We start from the raw sequence: 10,603 nt of genomic DNA on the forward strand, positions 1-10,603 counted from the left end.
TTTAGGTTGACATCTTGATTTTTTTTTACGTTTTTAGAACCTCTGTAAAGTTCTCCTGTTAAAAAAAAAAAACCGAACCACTGTGCTAGATGGAGTTTGCTAATTGTTACATGTCTGACTGTTTTTCCAGCACCATGAGTACCATGTTTTCAGAAACTGTATGAAATGAAGAAAAACATCAACTTTTCCTTGTGACACCTGCATTCTGTTCCGCTCTGTTGCACTCTGTTGAGCGGTTTTTCAATGCAAGAATGCGTCCGTGTGAACAGCCCCAACGGCACCATCCTAACTGAAATGGTCACTGATTTGGAACACTGTATATAGTATAGGTAGTAACTCTATGTGCTATACAAATCCTCACTTATCTAAGCTAAAATAATTTTTTGTAACTTATATCATGTAATCATTGTGTATTTTATATTTGTTTGATGAATAGCCTATTCATATCAAAATGCATTGGCTTATTTCTAAGACCTGACCATTACACCAACAGGGATTTTGCATACTAAGCACATAGACAATAATATGGAGTTGTTCCTCCTTTGCAGCTATAACAGTTTCCACTCTTCTGGGGGAAGGCATTCAATTTTTTTTTTTAATGTATCTGATCTCGTTCCAATACCATCGACATACTGCTTTACAGGCAAAGGATACAAGGCATGCGTCCCTCGAATTTCATCCGGAAACTACTTTATGCCTTCTTTTTGAACAGTTGGAGTGTGACTGTGTAACAGGCTGTCTACTGGCAGCATTATAGGTTTTTCAGGTGTTTGGTGACGATGCAAAGGTTACAGGGACACTTTAAAATTCAAACAAATGAATCATGATTCAAATATGCAGGAGGTGTAATGAGTTCATCATATTGTCAGATTCATTTGATCCCTAAGTAGTGCCCTTGTCTGACCAGTGAGTGAGAAAATAATTGCATTGTATAAAAACACTGCCCTCTGACAAGACTCTGTAAGTACGTCTCATCTGAGCCTGAGGGACTATCACAATGAGAAAGGCTGTGAAAATATTCATCAGAATGATTTGCTGAAATGCCATCCAGTATTAAAATACGTCCCTTGTTGCAAAATCTTAAAATAGCTTCTGTAAAATGGCAGCTATTTCTTCTACCTCTCTCCTTTCGCACTACATCAGTTTTTTTCTTCTCTCTCTGTCTTTATTAGCATGAACAGCTGGTGTTTCTTCACACTCTGAAATCATGCCCAGAAACATTAACATGTATGGTGGACATGTGCCAAAAAATGTGGACCAATTAAACAAGAGCAGAAGTCTGTATTGATCTGTCTGACCAGGTTAAGTTAATTAACAGTCTTCAGTAGCATACCAGAAAACTTTAATATCTCTGAGGTTGCTCATTCAAAGCGCAGGAGATTTAACGGAGGTCTCAGATGTGTTTCATTAAAATATGCATTTTTTAAAATATAATTACATTTTTTTAGTCCTTTCTGTGGAGTTTTTGTTTGGCACACGGCTCATATGCTACTACATTTAAAATAGTTCACAACGGTTTTCATTATTATTATTTATTTGTTCATAGTTATGTTCATGGATTTTGAGGATGAACACGTTTGATGCAGTCTGCCAAATTAGGCTAGCTTGTTAGAGTTTGACTGTGTTAGAGATGTACCGTACAGCATGTACAGACGTTCAACATCAAAAGCTTCACTTGTTTTGTTGTTCATTAATATATAATTATATCATCATAATTACCTTCCATCGCCATTATCATCTGTTCTCAATAACAGCTCAAATACATGGAATATAAAGCAATATATATGCGCAGCAGTTTCTCCATGTAAACTTTTTTCTCCACCCACATGTTCCTACGCACCAGAAAAGCAGCATTTTCTCAGTCAGTAGCTGGGTTAAGGGTGCTTTGTTAAACAGAACAAGTGCACAACGCAGTTACAGTGTGCTTTGATCTTTGGTAGGCCTCAATATGATTTATTTTTACATGTCGTTATGCTTTTTGAAAAGATGTCATTACTTTAAATATGTTCAGTGGTAGCTTACCCACCGTTGAGACTTTAGCGCTGTAGATGTAGCCCGCCTGCTGTGAGAGTGGAAAAACTCTGACAGAGACGGGCTTGGAAAGAACTCCGGAAACAAGCATGTGAAAAATAAACATACAAACAAACAAAGTTGATTTTAATGCTTTAATGTTATACAGTAGCCTATATTGTGGCACTATATTTGCTGTTTCTTAATGAAATAATAGTTTACACATTCCAAAATCTGAAGTTGGTGTTAGTACGTATTTAGTGTGCTTCAGACAAGTGAGTCCCGAGTCACATAAAAGATTTGTTCATAATTAATCATTCATCACCAACAGATCACTATAGCTATTGTTAGGAGGTTCAGTTTATATTCAGGCAGAATCACAGAAGTCTGCGACTGAATTAAAAAGAAAAATAACTTGATAAGTATGATAAGGATGGACAGCTAATACAAAAGAGAAAAGCAGTGATGAAGTTAGCCACTGGATGAATTTGCCGAAAAGCAGGAATGGAGAGTGCAACTAAAATGAGTGAGTACTACTGTATTAATTTTACATCAGTTATGTGAATATTTCATTGGTCCGCCGTGCCAAGATTGTTTGTGAGTGCGTGACTGCAGTGTTGACTACTGATGTTGTGAATTCTGGTTATTTGCTTCTGGTTGTAGAAAGTTACAAGGTAGAAATACTTACAGACGATTACGCTTCATGGAGAGATTGCTCAACAAACTATTTGTTGCTTATTACTAATAAATACATCTTTTGTGTTGGATCTGAAATGCTTGTTGTTATTTTTTAAAATGACCTTTGCAAAGTAATGTGTTTGGTATTTTCCTGGTAGGCTATGATACATGAATGCTCTTTCAATGTATTTATTGTTTGCACTATTATCCTTATACAGGCTATAAGGATAACATGCTTACCGTGGTGTGGCATCTCTTCTTCTTTTTAAGACAGTTTGAAGATGTCTGGGCATCAAGGTTATGACTTTCTGGCATTTTGGTGTTGAAATTTGGTTCTAATGCTTGCCTGATATAGGTTTTTAGCTGAAGAGTTTGTGGTGATCTTTGATGTATGTTTCGTTTAATTATGCACCGAATGTTCTCTAAAGTTGAAAGATCTGGACTGCAGGCAGGCCAATTCAGCACGCAGGCTCTTCTGCTACAAAGCTATGCTGTTGTAACAGCTGCAGTATGTGGTTTTGAATTTTCCTGCTGAATATACGTCATCTGGAGGGGAGCATATGTTGCTCTAAAACCTTTGTGCTTTTCAGCATTCATAGTGCCTTCCAAAACATGCAACTGCCCATACTGTGTGTACCTCCACACCATCAGAGATGCTGGATTTTGAACTGAGTGCTACTTACATGCTGAAAGGTCTACCTCCTCTATAGCCCGGAGGACACTTCATCCATGATTTAAAACAAGAATGTCAAATTTGGACTTGTCTATTCGAAAAAACTTTTCCACTTTGAAACAGTCCATTGTAAATGAAACTTGGACCACAAGGCGTTACAGTGCTTCGGGATCATGTTCACATATGGCTTCCTTTTAACCTGACAGAGCTTTAATTTGCATATGAAGATAGCACGGTGGATTGTCTTTACTGACAGTGGTTCCTGGAAGTATTCCTGGGCCTATTTAGTGAACAGTGAAGACCGTCTAGTAAAGACCATAAACATCCAACAAAGGTATTCGGTCTTGTCCCTTACACACAGAGATTTCTCCAGTTTCTCTGAATCTTTTGATGATGCTATGCACTGTAGATTAAGAGATTTGCACATCCTTTGCAATTTGACATTGAGGAACGTAGTTTTTCCACAGTCTTTTTCCACATTACCCATCTTTCACAGATTGGAGAGCTTCTGCTCATCTTCACTGTTTTTATATTACAGGCCTGACGTCAGTTAACTTAATTAGTTGCTAGATGTTGTCCCAGCTGAATCTTTTTAAAAATGTATCGTTTTTTCAGCCTTTTGTTTCCCCTGGCCAGTTTTTCAGAGAACTATACCAATCAAATTAGAAATAAGCTAATTTAGTGTATAAAATAATTTTTACTTTTTTTTTTTTTTTTTTTTTTTTAAATGTTATCTTCTATTATAAAAAAAATATTGGCTGATGTGAAAATTTGATTCAAATTTTGAAAATGTCCCAGAATTTCTGGAATTCGGGTTGTAAATGAATTAGTGTGAAGAAATAATTCGCTAATAAATGCAGGTCACTTTTTGCCACCTGCAAATATAATGATTTAAACATTTAGAAACAGTTGCAAAAATCTTGAGGCTTCTGCTATGCAATTTTTATAAAATAAAATAAAGCTAAATAAAATGATGTTATGCTGATATGCTGTACTTATCTGGAAATCTCTAATCATATTTAGATATCCTATATAAATAATCTTAATGGATGTTTTAATGTTGTTTCTGTATAAAATGGCCTATCACGCATTTCATATACTGTTATTAGAAGCTAAATTATGCATATGTGTGTCGTACAGAAGCGCTATTGTTTGTTTACTGGCCAAAAACACCAACAGTACACTTTTTATTTATGTATAAACTCGCTATATGCTTCACCTCAATTTATTACACTGTGCTTTGTTCTTTGACCTATGCCATCTAATCTTTACTTGTACAGCTAAGGAGCAGGAGAGGAATATGTGTCTGTAGATTTACTTTTACCTCAGTGGCTGAATAAAGAATTTTAAATACGATCAGCGCCATGGGGACCAAATTTATGAAGGTGACTCAATTTGTTTCTTATTGACACTTGTTTTCCCTCCAGCAAGAATTCTTACATTTTATTGATCCGCTGTTTGTTTATGTCCCTTTGGGGTCACCGAATTTTGAAAGATATTGGTAGTCTGTGACCCTTAGCTGAAAATTCAATGTCATCACTTTTGTTGTGTCTTGTTTAACACAGATGACAAGAGACAAGATGCACTGACCTTGCAAATACAATGCAAAATGTCTCATGCATCAATTATGGCTGTGTAGTGGTTGTTTTATTCCTGACTCAGTATGCATATGATTTAACTGATGATTTTTTTTTATTTATTTGGCAGACTATTTTATCCAACTAAAAAAAGTTTCAAACTTTCAAGTCTTTATGAACTAAGGCTCATAAAAGAGTCATTTGTTTCGGGAACGAGGATGCATTAGTGCAAGATTGTTTCCAACTCAGGATTAAAAAAAGAACTAAGGAAAAAGGTAATTTCAACTATTATTCTAGGATTCTGACTTAAAATCACAATCGCAGATTTATACCTCACAATTGAGACTTATTAAAGGTGCTTAATAATAAAAACCTGTAAATGCTTGTGAATTTTATATCAATAAAAAGAATTCTCCGATAAAATGTTGCAGGTGCCTTTATAAATTCTGTGGTGAAACAAGTATCTTAGGTCTCTCTGTGTGTTTCAAGCTATCTTCTTAATATAGACCGTGAACTCACATTCACAACTCACTTAATGCTTTGTTAAAAAAATCACCTTGTAAACATAAACCTTATAGTAAAAGCTATATTTTATTCAGTCATGTACTAGTATCCACTATAACACAATAGCAAACCTTCGCAAAATCCACATTTCTTATTATGTGATTCTAGTTAATACTCATAATTCAGTTAGAATTTTCCATGAACATCAGAATAAAAAAGCTAGCTTTAGCTGTGCACAAAAAGATGAGATGAGAGGTGCTCACTACCTATTAACCTCGGTACTTACACGCTTGTGGCTTACTTCACCCGGCAGTTACTATCACAGAATACTCAATGGGATAACGGCCGTGGCCATTTGTAAAACAAGGCAACCCTTTATACTGAGCAAAATAACGTTCTTCAAAATAGCACCGAGAACAACGAGATGCCATGACTCGTGGGCCTAACAAATGCTTTTTTTTTTTTTTTTTCAAACGGGAAATGTCCTTGGATTGTTTTATTGAGTTTCCACATGTCACACTTAAGGACAAAAAGTTCAAGGCGGTCTCGGATTGCCCTTGTTTGGTGTTTTTTGGTCCTGTGTTGTCCAGTCATACTCATTTCCTAGGAACAATATTTTCTGTGTGTGTGTGTTGTTTATTTTTCAGTGTTTGGGTGCTGTTTCGAACACTTCTTTAAGGTGGTGAACACGTGCGACCTTCATCCTCAAATCACATTTGCCCTTAAGCAGATGTAACAGACCCTGAGCGATTTCGTAGGGGATAAAATTAACTCAAAGAGACGTTCAGCATCTGAATGGCTAAAATTGGTTCTGGTCCCATTCTGATGTATGCATAGCATGTATCGACCTTAAGCAATATCAAGTTTTCATCCTTGTCAGTATGGGTTCGGTGTGAGAGAATTGTTCTCTCTCTTGATTTAATGGTGCCAGCATGTTGTCAAGAAAGGATATCAGGATGTCTAGCGAGAAGCAATCTGCAAGATAATTACCCTGGTGGGGAGTCTTACAACACTCAATATGGTAAACTGCCTCCTTCATGTCAGCCAGAATCACTTGCACAATGCAAAATCAGTATGATATTTATTGAGGGTACAAACCAAAACCTATGATCTGCATTAAGCCTTTGCAGTCGTTGTACACCGGGGTATAGTCGCATTAGTGAGGACGTAAAACGTAATGAAAATCCAGTAATAAATGTCTTGACAATAAATTGGGAGAAAGACGATTGCGATGAAGCCACACAAAGCGAGGCACATGTAAATTATTCCTCAAAGTGACTCTAAGGAGAGTTTCTCTGAATTAAGATGTGAATATAACCTAACCCAAAAACTCCCGGAGGGACTGCTCACCGCTTTGAAAAGAAAAGATTGAATATGAAAAATGGGAGTTTGAGTTCTCTCACAGGGATGCTGATTCTGACGCTCTCATCAGTGTTATAACTCTTCTGCTGATAATCAAAACCATAATGAGTTGTAGAATCTGGTGTATGTTTTAATTCTTCATAACAATTTTAGTACAATCTGTTAAGGAGGAGAAAGGTTTGCCCTGCATTTAAAAGTATAAAATATCTAATTATTATTATATATATTTTTTTATTTTAGCTGGTTGCCAAGACAAAATTTCAAGTTGAAATACTGCAATAACTAAGCAAACAAAAGCAGACAAAAATGAAATAAACTAAACATTAAAATTAAAACAAAATAAAATAAAATAAAATTAATAAAAATAAAAATCTATTAAAATAAAATTAACAAACTATAGTAGTATATAAATGATATCGAAATAACATTAGTCATAATGTTATTTAGACATACAGAACAGTAAATTATTATTTTTTTAATCACAGGCTGGAACTGTGTCTTTTCATATTGCTTTTCCATATTGCTTTATTAACCTATATGTGTTAATTTGTTGTATATTTAAGATTTTGAAAGAGACATTTTTAAATGATCAAAAAAATAAAATAAATAAATAAATAGATATAATATTCTAGCCTTCCAATTTCAGCCAGCCTTAAATGAACCTTTGAGAGCACCTATACTTTTACCTCTAAAATAAAATAAAATAAAACATGACAAAAAATTTCCAGTACATTTAGAGTAAATTTTGTACATTTGTGTGATGGGTTTTCTGTCCAGATGGCATTAACTTAAAACCCGCACTAAAGAGTCTCTCTCGCACCAGATATGACCCAGTACTCGATGATAATGAGGAGCATCGCCCCACGTCCTCACTCATACCACTACTTCAAAGCACCTACTTCTGTGCCAGCAGACCATGTTGATTAAGAATGTTAGTCCTCATCCACGCAGAGCCCTAAAGCAGCTCTCAAAACGCCAACATGTCAGGCTTTTTCCGAGAGAAACTGGTGCCAACATATGATATAATCTGTCATGAATCATATGCCGGATTTTTACTGCAAGCAGAGTGCATGTCTGAAGACCTTAAGGCTAATGAGTAAATATATCTGTCCGTTGAGACAGACTACGAGAGACTAACTGTAGAGATATTATCTGGATAATAAGGACATTTGGGCAACTCACTTTGACAGCAACATGATGAACCGCTCAGTGTGCTTTCTGTCTGGTCTAACACAAACTTGTTATGGTTTTGAGACGGATAAATTAGCTGTACATATCACGGGGAGCATAATTTTAAGATTAGCACCAGAGTGAAGCATTATCATATGAGTAGCCATTCATTTGTGAATTTCTACTCATCAAAACCCCATGAAACCTGTTAACAATTGCAGTTTTCTTCTCTTTTTTGACATTTTCTAACAGGGAGCTGGAACTGGACACATGGAGGGCTTGTGTTAGTTTTTGTCACAGCCTATCAAAATGATACTACACTTCTGTCTATGAAGCAATGAGGACACTTAAAGCGAATAAATGAAATGCAAGCACTTATATGCAATTGATCATTGGATAAAAACTGTTATGACACCGATGGCACACTAAGAGAGCGTAATTACCTGGTTGAAGGTCAATTTTACAATTTAGACAGAAGTCATCAATAATATTTCTGGACCATCTTGACAGAAGAGAACTACACCATGTTATAAATACATAAACGTGCAATAATTTTGCTATAATTACTGTTTTTAATGTTTTGGAAACACTTTACATTAAGATTTAATTTGTTAACATTAGTATTAACTAATGTATTAACTAACAACGAACAACGAACAATACATTATTATAATATTTATTCATCTTGTTTAATTTTAATGAAAATATTTCATTGTTAGTTCATGTTAGTTCACAGTGCATTGACTAATGTTAACAAACACAACTTATAACTTAATGATATTAATAAACTCAAACAGTTTGGACAATTAAACTTATGTTTTGTTGTTTACGTTTATTGCATGTACTCATATCTGAGAAATTAACACAAAATCTAATAAACTGTGAATCAATTTCCGGGTCAAGTTTGAGTCGACGTGAACCACTAGAAGTGTTGAAGATGGCATGCTATGTGTTAAAATTAAACATCATGTTGGTTGGGAGCTAAAAAAACCCAACAAACCGTGTTACAGGCATTTCTTATTAATGTCAGTCTTGTCCAGCCAGAATGCTATATGTGTATGTGTCACGTCAGTGTGTATTTGCAATTAGGAAAGAGATGCAGACTTCCTCCAGACATGCTGTTTAGTAATAAAATCTCTCGCTGGCATTAAGATGGAGCCTGGGCGTCTTCCTGATGAGTTTGGCATTTGTACTTAATTAGGAAAACACTCTGGTCTGCTGAACCTTTAATTACACACCATTCATCCAGCTGCTGGAGATGACCCAGACCAAGCCTTTTCCACACTCATCTGAAATTAGGCTTGTTTGGGGAGCGATACATCACAGCATATCAAACAAAGCGGTGATAACTGGCCCAAAATAAGTCGGTGTGACTCAGCTTTATCTGCAGAGAAGGTTAGAGTCCAGACATCAGCTCCCAGGCTGCTTCAAATATTGATTAGCACGTCCAGCTAATTAAATTACCATTAGTAGCCTACTATTATCAGGATAATATCGCTTCTCAAAGGAGCTATTAAACTCTTTAAATACTCTTGACATTTTAAATGAATATAAGCCATCACATGACGCTTTGTTCTACTTTGTTCTACAAGCAGCCAAAGCAAAGCTTGATCCAGTTTAGATCCCGCAGATTAAAAAGGGTCAGCTTATTATTCATGTACTATTTGAGGCTGGCCCGGCAAAGACGCTCTGAATTCAAAAATCTCGCATTGGATTACATCTAAGAAGCTACATGTGAGCTAATTACACATCGATTTCTCTGTCCTGTACAGGAAATATGCAGAATACAGACATGACATCGGCTCCTCAATTCATTTTTTCCTTCATCAACGTTTTTTCTTGTCCAAAAATGTATGTTGCTTGTAAATTGTCACGTATTTGGACTCTTTGTTGTTGTTTTTCTTCTCCCATGTGCTCTCTGTGCCCTACTTTCAGTTAATTGTCTCATTGTGTCCAGGTGTTTTGAGTTAATTAAGTCATTTACTTCATCATATAAGTTCCTGTTTGTTTCAGTTCAGATCATCCGGTCTCGTCTTTTGTAGCATCTATAGAAACTTTTTTAATATGTGTGGTTTGAGTTTGTCTGCCTAGTATTATTGTTTGTGAATGATTAAAACTGTTAAAGGTTAACCACACAGTGACATAAAAATGACTGCATCTTAAATGAATCTTAAAACTTTTTGTTTACTAGGTTTCTTTCAGTTATGTTTTGCATTTCTTTTTGGAATCATAGTCCTCAGTGATCCTAATATAGGCACCAGTTTTTTCCAGCCCGATCTCACTGCAATTCATAATTATTTTATGAGGTGGCTAATTCGTACAACAACACTTTCGCTAAATCATATTTATTTTTTACGAGTAGTGACCTACAACTAACACCTACACTCTCTCCTAAACATCACGCGTCACTGAGGGAAAAGTTTTAAAAAATAAATAAATTCCAAAAAAAAAAATTTTTTGTTTAAATATATAATACACCTTCTATTTTACATAAATATAAATAATCATCAGTGTTGTTGTTATTATTATTATTATTATTATTATGGTAAATAGTTATACACTGTGTAAGCAAGTTGTACTGTAGTCCAGTGGAAAAGCAAAACCTCTTCAGCTCAACACATAATGAGGG

The sequence above is a fragment of the Puntigrus tetrazona genome, chromosome 6 (genome assembly GCF_018831695.1).
Source record: "Puntigrus tetrazona isolate hp1 chromosome 6, ASM1883169v1, whole genome shotgun sequence".
NCBI lineage: Eukaryota > Metazoa > Chordata > Actinopteri > Cypriniformes > Cyprinidae > Puntigrus > Puntigrus tetrazona.